This window comes from Ambystoma mexicanum, chromosome 9 (genome assembly GCF_040938575.1).
Source record: "Ambystoma mexicanum isolate Mex_15411 chromosome 9, UKY_AmexF1_1, whole genome shotgun sequence".
Taxonomy (NCBI): domain Eukaryota; kingdom Metazoa; phylum Chordata; class Amphibia; order Caudata; family Ambystomatidae; genus Ambystoma; species Ambystoma mexicanum.
In genome coordinates, this window is record NC_090931.1 from 863,658,348 (window position 1) to 863,674,164 (window position 15,817).

At 46.2% G+C, this 15,817-nt stretch overlaps 1 protein-coding gene across 2 annotated transcripts in view; it reads left to right on the forward strand.

The window, feature by feature from the left end:
- The window catches only part of LOC138488704 (putative methyltransferase DDB_G0268948), a 504,586-nt gene that overhangs the window by 52,114 nt on the left and 436,655 nt on the right, over window positions 1–15,817 (forward strand). The window contains exon 2 of one of the 2 annotated variants that reach the window (XM_069615946.1): window positions 5,376–5,421. The exons of the other annotated variant lie outside the window; for it this stretch is intronic. The gene's annotated coding sequence lies outside the window, so the exon portion shown is untranslated. The remainder of the gene's footprint in view (window positions 1–5,375; window positions 5,422–15,817) is intronic. 2 annotated transcript variants of the gene reach the window in all.

Consider the following 15,817-nt stretch of genomic DNA (forward strand, 5'->3'; position numbering starts at 1 on the left):
GGATACAAAGCCAAACTACAGTAGTGTCAGAAAGAAGTGCTATAAATCGGACAGATGATCTCACAAAATGGCTGACAGGTGATGCTAGAGAGGGCGGTGACAATACGCAGGACAGCTTAGCCCACAACAGTGAGAGGGATGCAGCAATTCTTGTGGTTGTGTAATTACTGCAGGGCATGGGTCTTTGACTACAGCACCCACACCAGACCCCTTCTGGCTGCTCTGAAGGAAGCACAAAAAGGATACAAGATAATAAGATGGACAACAGAAATGACTGAGGCATTCAATGAGCTGAAGGCGACAATATGCACAGCTCCAGTGTTAGGGATCCCAGACTACAAAAAGGAATTATTTTTATTCTCACACTCCAATGGGATGGTAATGACAGCAATCCTGATGCAGAAGACAAGCTTGGGGCATGAGCCACTAGACTACTACAGTGGGAAGCTTGACCCAGTAATGAAAGGCCACTACCCTTGTGAACAAGCTTTGGCTTCTGCCGCATTCGCTGTGGACAAATCAGCAAGTATTACCATGGGGTGCAGCACCACTCCCTATGTGGAGCAGGCCCTCTTTGCAATATTGGAAAAGCCAAAGAGCATGGTGACAACCCAGAGAGCATCACGGTAAGAGGTGTTACTATCAAACCCATCACTTAAGGTAGTGAGGTGCAGACTTGTTAACCCAGCGACTTTTCTCCCAGACATCTTACAGGACGGTGACTATGCACACAACTGCACAGGAAACATTCAGGAATTCAGGAGGACGCACTTGAGGGGAGAGACGTGCTTTACATTGACGGTTCTTCGACAATTGACCAGACATATGGGGTCAGACTTACTGGAACTGCATTGATGAGGGAGGATGGAACTAGTAAGGTGGTAGCTAGTGTGCGACAACCATCACCTTATTCAGCACAGGCAGCAGAACTAGTGGCATTAATATTGGCTTTGGAACCCTGGGTCCTCCCTCTCCTAAAAAAACAAACACTGGACCCATCCATCCCGGCTAACTACAGGCCTATCACAACGGTACCCTTCCTATTAAAAATCCTAGACTGGGTAGCCTACCTACAGATCCAAAAACATTTGGAGTTGCACCACCTCTTAGGCACAAGACAATCAGGCTTCAGACCCCAGCACGGAACTGAAACCGCGCTCATCGATCTTAAAACTCAGGTTGATGAGCTGAGAGACTCTGGAAAGATGGCCCTACTCCTCTTACTGGACCTCTCTGCAGCCTTCGACCTGGTGGATCATGATGTGCTCTGCACCCACCTTGAAACAGCTGCCCATTTCTCCACACATGCCATCGCATGGATTAAATCATTCCTAACCGGTAGAACTATGAGAGTCTTCTCTACTTCTGCTGCTGCTGACCCTGTATCCATCAAATGTGGAGTCCCACAAGGTTCTTGTGTCTCCCCTACTATGTACAACGTCTTCACGAAGCCCTTGTTCGATGATCTAGATGATCTGGGTGTTACCTACACTAACTATGCGGATGACACTCAGATTCTCATACCACTTTCAGGGGATTATGAACAAGATTTGGCCTTGGTGAACAAGACTTATCTCATCATTCAGGCATGGATGGCCACCCACGGGCTATGCCTGAATGATGACAAAACTGAACTTATCATACTGGGGAACAAACAAAACATCAATAGATTAAAAGAAGAATACTCCTCCTTCATCATAGACGGCAATATTATCAAGGTTGCAAAAGAAGTAAAAACATTAGGGTTTTACCTTGATTCCCACCTCTCCCTAACCAAACAGGTGAGCGCAATGGCATCCAGTACCGCATATACCTGCAAGCTGATTAGAGCCGCAAAACCATACCTATCCACTGCCAACTGCCTAACCCTTGCTCGAGCATTAGTGCTGTCGAAATTGGACTATTGCAACGCACTATACTTAGGGGCCAATAAACATACGTTGCAAAAAATTCAAACACTTCAGAACAATGCTCTTAGAGCTGCCTTAGGAATTCCAAGAAGGGAGCATATTTCAGAAGCTAGAAGACAATCCAACTGGCTCTCCACAGTAGACAAAATCAAACTCAAGACAGCTTCTCTAACTTTCAAAAGTATCAACCATCTAGCACCCAAATACCTAGCCGCTAGATTCAACAGAAAAATCTCCACCAGACCCACCAGAGAAGCATACTCCAACCAGTTAGTGATCCCCCCATTTAAACTAAGTACGGCCGGAGGAAACAGCTTCCCGGTCAAAGCTGCCCAGCTTTGGAACTCCCTCCCGCCCGGCCTGAGATCTACCCAATCCTACGCCCTCTTCAGATCTAACTGCATCAACTGGATCAAAGAAAATGACCGATAGTCCCGCCCTACACCAATATAACTACTGTCCTACAGTCATACTATGTACATAATTAAATACTCTCTATCTTCCTACTGCATATTTCCTGTATATATTATGCTATATGTCTATATTATGCACAATTTATATTCTCCCTATTGTCCTGCATTATGTAATTTCTACTATGTATAACTACCATCTGTAAGCATGCGTAACCTGTAAAGTTCCTACTGCATATTTCCTGTATATATTATGCTATATGTCTATACTATGCACAATGTATATTCTCCCTATTGTCCTGCAATATGTAATTTCTACTATGTATAACTACCATCTGTAAGCATGCGTAACCTGTAAAGTTTAAAGTATCCTTGAACAACGCGCCCGGTTACCCTCGGGTTTGGTGCGCGCTATAAATAATAAACAAACAAACAAACAAACAGAAGAGGAAAGGAGCGGACCATGGGCCTCAATATGAGTTTGAAGGTAGCCATGGCGCTATTAGCTCCATGGCTGCCTCCAAACCCGGGTCCGGGTCTGGTCTGGCGGAATGGTGACTTACCGGGACATTCCGACCTAGGCGGACTCGGTAAGTCCCAATTCCAAATACCATTCCCATTTGAGCCACCATAGGGCTCAATGGGAATACGGAAGGCGCTAATAACGGGGCCGCAAATTGCAGGCCCGTTATTAGCTCCAAGGTCCCTTAACAGGTCCCGTAAAGAACAGCTGGTCAGACCAGCCGTTCCTCGTGGGACTCGCTAAGGGACCTCAGAATAGGGTGGTAAGGGTTTAACAGCACCGGTCTCTTTACCGGTGACCGTTAACCCTTACCGCCCACCCCGTAATGAGGCCCCATGTATTCAGACTCAGCATACGTGAAATCCACAGTTCACTCAGGACTGTCACGAGGGATGAGGAGAGGCTTCAGGAGAGCTGACGGGTCCCCAGTACAGCACACACTTTTGTTGGGCAGGCTAGTAGAAGTTACACAGTATCCTGAGCAAATAGCCATAGTGAAATGCCAAGCACACACGCAGGGGGAGGAACCTGTCTCAAGGACTATTTGTTCTTGTACAAGTGTGTGTTCCCTGGTTGCGTGCTCTACCAGAAGTTCCATCATAACCTTAGAGCTCTGGTCTAGGTTGCTATTTAGTAAATATTCTGCCATTGTGGCCTATATGAAGACACCAGCTGCACCTGTACAGTACTAGTCAAAAGCTGTATAGGATATATGGGGGATTAAACCGTAAGGTGGTGCGCTAGGTCTTCTAATATCAACTGGTAAGCAGCAGCTGCAACACTCAGAGGATGACCCCCTTGCCTCTGTCCAAATGACTCAAGGGAAAATAATTGTGCTGTCACTTGCGCTACACCCTCAGATTAGACTATGGCCCTCATTACAACACTGGCGCTAAACCATGGCGCTATTAGCACCATGGTTGGTGCCGGTGGTGTAACGGGTCCACCATGGTTCAATGGGGAATTACCACCCCATTCCAAGGTTGGCGGTGCAGTAATTCCCCATTGAACCATGGCCCTTCCCAATTCCCATTTTCGCCCCATAGGGCTCTATGGGAATGGGGAAGGTGCTAAGTACGGTACCGCAAATTGCGGTACCGTACTTAGCACCAAGGTCCCTTTGTGGGTCCCGACTTTAACGGCTGGTGTAGACCAGCCGTTAAGGTCGGGTGCCGCAAAGGGACCTCGTAGTAAGGCGCTAAGTGTTTAACGGCGCCGCAGCCATTTATGACGCCGTTAAACACTGTCATTGCCGCCCATATTGGAGAAACATGGTTCTGTCCTAACTTGGAGGAACACGTGGCTGAATGTATGAGTAACTGCTTGAAAAGTAAACAGTTTACTGCAGGGCATACATTGATGGTTGTGAGAGGAGCCATACCTCGCCCAGCAGGCCCTTTCCAGCATCTCCTCGTCAACTATGTTGACATAATCCAAGTTTGCAAAGGATACTGCTATATGATAGTGGCTGTTTTCCCATTCCCTCTGTGAATTGAGCCAGGCCACTGTTCCCATCCTGACGCCCTCAGGGCAGCAAAATTCCTTGTCTGTGAAATGTTCCCACAATGGGGTATGTGTGAGGTCCTGCGGTCTGACAATAGCCCTCACTTCGCCAATGAGATGTTAAAGCACATTACAATGTTGCTGGGCATTCAACAAAAATTCTCCTGTGCTTATCACCCGCAAGCAAATCGGGTGTGTGAATGCATCAATGGTCTTTTGAAGCAAAGCATTGCCAAAACCAAAAAGAGTACAAATAAGAATTGGCTCCATTACTTACCATTGGCACTCGGAGAAAGCAACAGTGTCATCGACCCAAACGACTCTGACAGAACAACTTGTTCATCCCAGGGTTTGTGTTCTTTTAAGAAATTCCATATATCGTTGAGACGCACCCCGATTCACCGGTCCATATACTGTTGAGGCGGTGGCTGACAGAGCCGCTAAATTAGTAGGGAAAACTGTTTTGAACCACCTCTCATACGTCAAGCAATACAAAGCTGTGGCCTCACCTAGCAACAAGATCAACAGGGTCATTGATCAACAGCAAGACGAACAAGATCATTCTGAACTTGTACTGCCGAGTGGAGGACACGCAATGGTTACTCGCTCAACAGCAGCAGAGTTAAGGCAAGGACTTCCTGCACATCCAAACAGAGAATACACTGTTATTTTATTCTCTACATACATTCATTGTGAAAGAAGCGACTGTGATATTTGGTGCTTGTTCATGTGTTCATGTTGACCAATGATCTACAACCTGATACCTTTTTGGGTCAATTTATCCATTTTATTAGAAGACCCAACTGGTTCCGAGCACAGCCACCTAGAGTTTACTACCTTGTTTTCATAGCATATTTGGCCCAATCTTACCCATAACTTGAACTAGGAAACCCTTCAGTTATTGCCATACTAATATACCCTGAAATTAGAACTGTGTGGGAACAGCTATTTGTGTTCACCATGAGCGATTACATGATCCACAGGCTTTAAAACTAGTCTGAATCTAACCCTCACTTTTGCACATTTCAGGCGGGCAACTGATATCGTCAAGCTGCACAAGGAGCCAGCAGCACAGGTAAAGATGGGTGAAATAATAAAACAATTGCTTATTTTGTCGTGTCTCTTATTTCCAAGTGGGGTATTGTATTCATATTCTGGATAATATTGCTCGTATCTATTGAAACTGCTATATGCTCTACTAAAATTACCCTGACCCCAGCAGATGGACAAGAGAGCACTGAAAGCACAATAAGGAGAGGGACACGCAGTGCTGACACAGACACGGGGGGGGTGGATCTCTATCTCACTGACACTGTTCGAGTGTCTAATAACATGTGGTACAAGCACATGACCAAAGTAGGTAAGGAAACCACCAGGGAGAGCTGTTATGTCTGCTCATTAATCCCATACGCCATGAGTGCCTCCAGAACATTCAGAGCAACTGAAATACCAGCAGCAAGAGCACAATGCCTGATGTACATGTCTATGGTAACAACTCAAGGAAGATTCCAGGGGAAAACAGCAACACTGAGATGGATGTCTATAGCGACATTCTCCTATGAAGACAGATACATAAAGACTCTTGACATGATGAACAATTATTGGCAGTTATATCAAGCTATACAATATATAACTGATGGGCCACAGAAAGGTGACATGAAGATGATAACAGTGAAAGAACTACCCTGCCCGAAGAGGGGGGTGAAGGAAATAGGTGGAGAACCAGGATGCTGGGAAAGAACAGAGATGCTTGTGTATGGCCAAGTATACACAGAAGAAGAATGGAAAGATGGAGTAGTGGAAAGCAAAGCACACACCCTAGTACAATTGCCAGTGAATACAGTACAAGGAGAGAATGACAAGTGCCTGAAGGAATGGGGTGCAAGTGCCAAAATGCTCACCTGGTTAGACAATGAAGCTGGACCAATTGCTCTAATACCTCTGAAGAAACCAGCATTGTGCTACAAGACTGATGGAACAGTAAGAGTTGGTGATAACACAGAATGTAGTTACACTGAAAAGCACTGAGCAACGGAGATTGGCACTGCAGTACTGATAGAACATTATTGGGCATGCAGATCCAAGGCATATGAAAAGCTGTCACCCTACTGGGGAGGCGTTTGCTCGTTGGTACACATCAACATGCCTTCACTGGTAGTACCCTAGAAGGATGTAAAAATAGATGATTTACCGAAGATGGACACTAACTCAAGAAAGAAGAGGTCTGTGAAAACAGAAGCAAAGGGAACCAAGGAACAGTCCAATGAAGTGTGTAAAGTGAAAAGAAGCAACTGCTTCTCATATGAATCAGAAACAGCACTAGATGATGTACCGCCAGAACATAGGTAATTTAGCAGAACAGAAATGTTTTTCGCATCAATAGTTCCAGCAGTTCAGACATACACTAACACAAAAAGGCTGCAAATTTCCCAGTGGAAGCTGATTCTGACAATAACCTCTACAGTGAATAGCTTCAACGCAATAAAAGAGGAGCACCGAGCAGTAAGGTTGCTGGTGCTCCAGAATAGATATGTTCTGGACCCGCTCACATCAATGGAAGGAGGAGTTTGTGTAAAAAATTGGGAGTTTCAGTTGCACATTCATACCTGCCAATGATTGAGAGAATGGCACTCGGACAGAATCAGTGACCCAGCTGTCAAAGATGCATGCCAAATCTAGGAAGAAGCCAAAGGGACAAGAAAATACCAAAGCTGGATAGCATACCTCTGGTTATGGAGGCATTCATGGCTGGCAGATGGACTGAAATTATTACTAGGAGCAATAATATTGGTGCTAGTTGCATTGTGTGTGATCAAGATCTACAGCACTCAATGCCGCAAGACAACAGCAAAATCGGTAGGAATGAAGGTGATGATGGAAGACAATGTAGGAGATGGAAAAGATAAGATAGTGGAGGAAGGAGACCAGCTGAGAAAGAGAATAAGAGAATGTCCACTATTCCCACATGAGACGATGAAGTTAGCTAATCCATTCAACAGTAAGACTTATACAGGAAAATGGGGATGGTGCAACACAGAAGGAGTATGCGGTTACATGGTCTGGAATTTTGACGATCATACAAATTATTGACACCTCAGAGGGATAACAAAGATTTGGCTACCAAGGTTAAAAGTTGTGCAATATGACGATGTGGTCAACAAGTCGACCAGAGGGGGGACTGAAGAGAGGGTCCCAAGAATGCCCCTCCTCACCCCCAGATTCATGACGGGACGAAGAGCCAGAAATGCTCGCAGCCATCCATCTTATTTCAGATGAATCACAAGTGCATCACACTTTCTGACAGGTACACAGAAAGGTATCCCCTCAACGAGTCATAAATACCAATCTAATACATGTCTTCACAGGTATAGGAGAAGAAACAGAGATCGTGGATGTAAATTCCTTGATGGACGGTCTCGAAAAAGCACCAAAGAGCCACGATGTTGTTGTAATTAGTGACACCACAAAATAGCAATATTAGACATAAAGCACACTCACAACCCTACACCGCATTACATGAATACACATTCTAATACACAAAGAACATGCTTACATAGTTCTATAGCTAGAGGATGTATACATATACATACTGTCAAAGCTTTTATTATTTTTCTCTTTAGCCAAATGTAGTAAAGCAGAAATGCAAGGCAACAAGAGATCCAGAGCAGGCTTGCAGATGCTTAAGCCAATAAGCCAATGGAAATACAGGAGTATATATATGCAGCCGTGTAGGACCATGCGTGACTAACTTATAGGTTACTTAGAATAACATGAGCATGTAGAAATCATATCATAAGTCTAAGGAAGATTACAGAAGGCCTTAAGCAACAGAACATGAGAAGAGAAGAGCTGATACAAGCTGCACAGAGCGCAAAGCAGGCTCACAGCCAAGGTCAGAGATACACGCCCACATTCCAAAAGTCACACCACAGGGAACAGCTGCAGAGAAAGAGAATACATCCTCATAAATGCAGGCTCAAGAAGCTTGATTTTGTGGTCTATTAGCATGTGATGCAGCTGAGCCAGACAATGGGCATTCACATGTGGTGGGAAAGCAGAGCCGATCCCAGCAAACCAGATGAGGAAGGCAACCAATGTTGCAACGTAGGAGCACACTCAAATAGGCAAAGGTGGTATACTACAAGTTACAATACAGACACATAATCGTTCACATCACCTTGAAGAGGTGCACAGAGAGCTGAGAACCAAATCGAGTCCCAGCCCTGGGCAGATCAGCTGTAGCCAATCACAACATAGAAAATCAGAGGTGGATGGTAAGGGGCAAGAACCAATGGTAAATCCATTACTCTGCAACAATGTAATTGAATCTTGGGGACGGGACAAGCCAGCCACCTGACATGCAGGGACCTGTAGAATAACCTCTATAGGGTGCTTCCATATGTGTTACCACTCTCAATACCCAATCATTTGTGGTGATAGGTTTTTTGGGGGAGGGCCCAGGTGATGACAAAATATCAGCACAAAACCAGGGAGCTCACTTTGTAATGTCGAGAAGTACTGGAGAATCCTGATCGACTTGTATTCTCCCTGTGGTTTTTTTGTCATAAACCACAATTCTAACTTGCTGTTGGCTGAGTCCTCTGTTTATTCTGGGGAAGGGTGTTGGGCCCTTGAGAGTCGGACGGATCCCAGACCAGTGGCGTAACACAAAATGTGGGGGCCTCCCTGCGAGCCATGCTGAGGGGGCCCCCCAACTCGGCAACAAATCACGGGTTGCGCCACACTCTGGGCCGGCCTAGACTGTCACGCTTGCACAATACGCATGAACGTGCTGCTGAAGGGGTATGCCGCACACTGCACTAGGAAAAAGATATAAATATGTGTTTTAATGCAATATACAGCACACTTTCTGAGATAAATTGGCTATAAAGCCAGAGTGTTTGCAATTGTTTTGTAGGGTAACACAATCCAATACATGCAAGTCACCAACAGTGCACAGGAACATTAATGCTTCCAACTGGCTGCACAATGTAGACCAATGTAAACACGTAATAACATTATAGTACAGAATGCCAGGCCACATTTAGACATACCTAGACTGTTTTCAGCAAAATGCCAGTCAAAGCAATAACACTCATCAAGAAGAGAGCACACAATAAAGCATGTGTCTCCATGGCCTCGAACAACACGGCCAAACTCTTTAAACTCTGCAAGGAACTGGTCAATCCTGTTGTGGTCTATACCTCTTCTGTTCCCTCCCATGCCCTCTGTAAAGCTCTGGCCTCTCATTTCTCTGCTAAATCTCAGGACATCCTGTCCTCTATGTCCTCTTCCTCTCTCGGCCCATTTTGGCCATCTCTTCTCTCCTCCTCCTTTTTCCTCTTTCTCTCTGACAACACCTGACAAGGTTTCTAGACAAGTGCGATCTATGAAAGTGTTGTCCAAACAGGTGCTCCGCTGCTCCTCCAGAACCATCAAAGCCCATATTGACACCCTCGCTCCAGCCTTGGCCGATTTCTGTAATCAATCTTTCGCCACTGCAATGTTCCCCTCTCCCTTTGAGCACTCCCTTGTGCACCCACTCCTCAAGAAGCAGTCTGCTGATCCTACCTGCCGGAAAACTATCGCTCAATCTCCACCTTTCCTGAGCAAACTCTTGGAAAAGCTTGCCATCTCCCAGCTTACTCTCCACACTGAATCTGTTGGTTGTCTCCATGACCATCAGTCTGGCTTCAGAGCTGCCAGAGGCATGGAAACTGCTCTCCTTAAACCTGTGCTGCTCTCTAACCTTGATTCCAGCATTCCTTCTATTCTCATCCTTCATCTTTCCTCTGCTTTCGACAGGGTCAACATCGCCATCCTGATCAATCGACTCTGTGAGAACCTGGGCATCACAGATAAGACCCTAGAGTGACTGACCTACTTCCACTTGGACCGCCACTCCGCTCCCAGGTCGATCGTGGTCCCATTCTCTCCGCCACCTCTCTCTACCTGTGGCATTCCCCAGGACTCTATCCTCTCACGCTGGTTTTTCAACCTCTACTTGGCCACTTTGGCCTCCCTGATCTCTACCTTATCCTCTAACTTTCAGTGTTGTGCGGATGACTCAGCTTTCCTTCAGGCTCCCCTCATCCTCCTCTCCTCTCTTGCTCATTCCTGACTGTCTATCCACGATTCAGGATTGGTGCGCCTCCATTCCAACAATCTCTGCCTTAATGCCAGTAAGACAGAGATCCTTCTCATTGGGACCCTTGCCACTGTGTTTCCTCTCTCACTATAGCAGACCACCTTGGGCCCTCTTCCTTTGCCTTCCTGCGAGGCAAAAAACCTTGGTGTCATCTTCAATGCCACGCTCTCTTTCTCTCCTAACATCTCGGACATCACCAAGAAGTCCCACTACCAGCTGCTCCTCCTCAAAGGGACTCTTCCCTTTCTCACTCTCCACCAGAAGCTCACTGTCTCTAAGCTGGACTACTGCAACAGCCACTTTCTCAATCTGTCTTCCTCTCGTCTCCGTCATCTGCAAATAATCCAGAACAGGACTGCAAGACTTAGCCTTGGCCTCAAGCCCTGGGATTGTATTTCTCCAGCCCTGAAATCTCTCCACTGGCTGCAAGGATCAAGTTCAAGAGCCTTTGCATTGCCCGCAAGGCTTTCTGGGGCCAGTGCCAACACTAAATCCAATGCTCTCTTCCAAAATACCTTCTTTTTCTAACCCTTCACTCAGCTACCTCCAACTCTCTAAGGCTTAGACATTTCTCCAGGCAGAGAGTGGGGGTAGACTTCTCTCCTCTGCTGGTGCCTCCAACTGGAATGGCCTCCCTGCCCCTCTCAAACTTGAGGCGGACAACCTGAAGTTTCGGAAGCAGCTAAAAGCTTTCCTCTTCTCTGCTGCTTTTGCTCTCTCTCCCCCCCTGCTGACCTACCTGACCTACCTGTCTGCTGTACTGACTGGCTGCTTGGCTACCCTCAGAGTCTCTCTGAATCCAGGCTCTTTCTTGATTGGTCACCCTTGCACTGCCTCCGGGCCTACCATGCACTTAGGGGCTGTAACCCTGCAGTTCATTGTTCTCCTTGCACAACCAATAGCTGCTCTGCCTTGGCTGCACTTACTGAGAGCATTGCTGCCCTGTTTTCCCCTCCCCTCTCACTTGCACGTCCCTGCTCCCTTTTCCCTTGCACTTCTCGTTCTCACAATGACACAAGGCCTAGTGAGATTGTTTGTCTTGTCCTCCCTCTATTATCCCTCCCTTGTGTACACTTGTGTACAGGCGCGTTATAAATGACTTGAATCACATCATATCATTTTATCACAGATGCCCAGAAAAATATACAATGCCGCAGTAAGAAATGGCTAGACTGGCAGCACCCAAATGCCAATCTAGCCAGGTAATTAAAGTTAGCAGGACTACTTTATCAGAAATGTCCAGTTAAAAGAAAGTCATACCAAACTGAGGAATGACTAGACTGGCTAAATTAAAATGCCTCTCTAGCCACTAATACCACATATCATGCCTGCTTAGCCTGGACATGGACAACCATTATGATTTATCACACAATCCTGTTCCCCACACATCCACTCTCCCTCCCACCCACTACCCCAACCTCCACAATCAGCTCCTTGGCCCAGAATTACCTCTGCGTCCCTCTTCCTTGTCCCACAGCTTTCGTATGAGGCTCCTTGCCTCATAGGTAAGTACTGGGATGAGGAACAGTGGGACTAGGAGTGATGAAGATTACACGTAGCTAAATCAGGCATTACCTCCATGTACCTCTACCTCTTCCCAGTACTTTTGTATGAGGCAGAGTGCCTCAAACACACGTACTGCCTCGTATATAAGTACTGGGACGAGGAAGAATAGGGCTAGGAGTAAGCAAGGCATTAAACACAAGTAGTAGCGCGCAACACCATTGAGTTGACTGGGCTTCAGCACTACCCCCCTGACATTTTGGGCTATATTGACTCAACTTGGCTAACCTTTAGAGCAGTTGCCAGACCGAACAGGATTTTAAACGGCACCTGGTTTTTGCTGTTAACAAGAACCCAGCAATTACCAACGTAAAGCATTTCACTGTTAGTACCTGCATTCAAATGCCACATTGTTTAGGCGATTGAAATCGTGATGTGGGTTTAGTACTTGCATGCCAGGGGAGTGATTGGAAGGGTAGAGAGGGAACAGGAGACTTATAGGAGAGAGTTAACTGCTTGTAACATTGAATCTGCACTAGAATAGTCTCATTAAAATGCGTAAATAATTTGGATGCGCCCACACAAATAAGTTTCCCCCTCCCCACCGCATGTGAAGTTAGCGCCTCTCCCAACATTTGAAGGGTTAGCCCCCCCGAATGAAGATTTTCTTTGTGCCCCTGTACACAAGCACACACACCATTCACCTTATACACACCCAGTCAACCACACATTTAAGTGTGCACCCTTTCACCATGCAGGCACACCCACACAGCCACCCATACATTTAAGTGTGCACCCTTTCACCATACACACACAGGCAGCCGGCTATACATTTGAGTGTGCACCCTTTCACCATAGACTCATACATGCACACCTCATGGAGTTGAGGGGGGGCCCTATTACTTAAAAAAGAAATTGGGGCTCATTACGGGTCCACCGGTAACCGTGCCGGTGCTACCGGCGGGTTGCCGGCAGACCCATAAAAAATTACTATGGCCTGACTTCCCGGTGCCACCGTGCTATTTCAAGTCCGGCGGCTGGGAAATCAGGTGCCGGTAATTTCGTTAAACCCCAGACTCCACGGGAATGGGGACACAGAAGCACCTGCACCATTGTTAACGGTGCCGGTGCTTCCGTGACAGGTCTGCCTACCGTGGCTGCTGTGCCTGGCAGGGTCAGACCTGTCGGGCACGGCAGCCCCACCAGGCAGACCTGTAATATGCCGGTCCGGAAACAACAGTGCCTGTAAGCTTACCAGCACCGTTGTTTCCAGACCGGCATGGTCAGAATGAGCCCCATTGTTTCTTTTTTAAGTCACTATAACTTCATTAAGAAATTATTTCAGTTAAGGACCGAACCATAATCAAAATAATTTCTTTATGATGGCTGAGTGGCTTCAAAAACAAACAATTTCTTTTTGACGGCATAGGGTCCCCCCCCCACCCCATGACATGGAGGCCTCCAGCCTAGGGTCTTCCATGTCATGGGGTACGGGGGCCCTCAGACTTCAAAAAGAAAGTTTCTTTTTGTAGTCACTCTGCCTTCATAAAGACATTATTTCTGTTACAGAAATTTTCTTTATGAATGCAGAGTGAATTTCAAAAGAAACTTTTTTTTTTTTAGAAAAAAATATTTTCATTTTTTTTTTATTTTTTTTTTTTACTGGGGCCCCCTCCCAGCCATGTGCTGGTGGGGCCCGCCACACCGCGGGCCCCCCCGCACCGCAGGGGCTGCGGGGGCCCCTGTTACGCCAGTGTCCCAGACGACCTCTGGTATACCTGGGAGAATTACCCCAACAGCGTCAGAGACAATTGGGAAAAGAGGCAGGGCGCCAAAGAGCATCCCTGCCTCATACCCAAAAATGTATTCATTCATTCTGAGAGAACACCTTCTTTATTCAGCCTGATACAGATGCCAGAATTTTCATGAAGACCCATCAAGAGTTTCAACAGCCCACTCAGCAGTGCCCAGCTAGCCAATTTGCTCCACAGTCTATTCCTATTAACCCTATCGAAGGGCCTACAGAGATCGATTGAGGCCATGTATGTGCAACCATTTGCATTGTGCCAAGCCGAGTCCTTACGACTAAGCCATTCAAATTAGTAGAGTGTCCTTCACAGAAACCTGTCTGGAAGTGATTTAATCTTGAGGTTGACCTAGCCCACCCTTCCAAATAGCCCGTATTAAAGATGCAAAGATTTTACAGTCTGCATTGAATAAGGAAATATGGCGATCGTTTTTCAGATCTGCTGTGATCTCTATATAAAAACAAAACTAAACTAAAGTACATTCCCAATTAATGTATGCAAGCTCTTCTAAGAACTGGGCACTGTAGCATGAAAGGTATTATAGCCCTGGTGAGAAGTGGAAGGTGAAATCCATTTTGCTGGAAATTAAATGTGTGAACTGCAGATTAAACACATTATCCCCCTGCAGCCACATTAACTCACTGCCTTATTTTACCATGACTGGATGCTGCGATCTGCAGATTTGGCAAAGATCCATCAAGCAGGTACATTAACAAACTAAGCTACACTTCCCTACAGGATGGTGAATAGGGTTGACTCAAAGGACTGGGGCAGTGCCAGTCTCATGTAAGGAGGAATTGCATTATGATATACTCTGACCCACAAGTGTCCTTAAGGATCATCCTGTGAGGAAACCCGAGATGTGTAGACAGGCTGGTTTATCTGAAAAGCACTTGGGGCTGTGGAAGAGTCCTACACTTGTGAGGCATGGGGGAGGAAGAAGAGGTCATAAAAGAAAATAAATAGACAACCTTAATGTAAGTAATCTCCCACAGGGCTGCACTTCCCACACTGCTCAGCAGTGTTCATTACACCTGCTTTAGAGGGGCGAAAGGTTGGCCTCATTACGATTTTATGATGCAGTCAAACAGAATTATCATTACTGGCACTTGGTCTGCCGGAATTAGCAGCAGATTACTAGTCTCATGGGACTCCATGGGGGGATTTGATGGTATTACCGTCACCGGTAATAACGGTGCTGGTAATACCTGCAATTTTTGCTGGTGTGTTGGTGGAATTACCTCAAGCACTTGGCTGGAGGTAATTCTCACCACACCACCATGCTGGTAAACAGAATAACTGGCACATTCATTCTGGACTGGCAAACGGACCCATTCCAACCTTTCAGTGGGTATCATCAGTGGTTGGGAGGTATCACGGGCGCTATTTGCATTGGGATACTGCCCAACTCTATTAGTGTTACTGCAACTCAGACCGGCACAATTTGAACCGGATCCTGAGTTGCGGTGAGAAGGTAAATCCCCATGCCCGTTGGCTCTATTGGACCCCATGGAGGTTTCTTGGTGCAGAAAGGGGAGATATTTACCTCCAGCAAAAAGCTGGAGGTAAAACTCCCACTTTCCCGCCAACTCGAGATTGGGTGGAGCGGTAAATGCGGCCGTAATAGCTTTCCCGCCAAATTTTACCGCTCCACCTAATTTGTGATGAGGCCCAGTGTCTGATGATACCAGCCACACGTGACCGAGCAACTACATGTTTAGGAGCTCTTTCATAAAATATAAATGCTTCTCCAATAAAAGGCTTGTCAGTCCAACTGAAGAAAATGTTAGTGAGTTACAAGTGTGATAACCCCTCAGAAAAGTCCTCGTGAAATAAAAGCGTGTCTGCTGAAAAGCGATGGCACTGTGACAATTGGAAATGTGTCCGTTTTGGTGAGAAATGCTGGGATAGTGCAGCCCTTATAAGATGTGCAGGCACAACACTGTCACTTGAAATTTAAGAATAGCAAACCTACCAATACGCGTCAGTACTACCCATTAAGAACATATGGC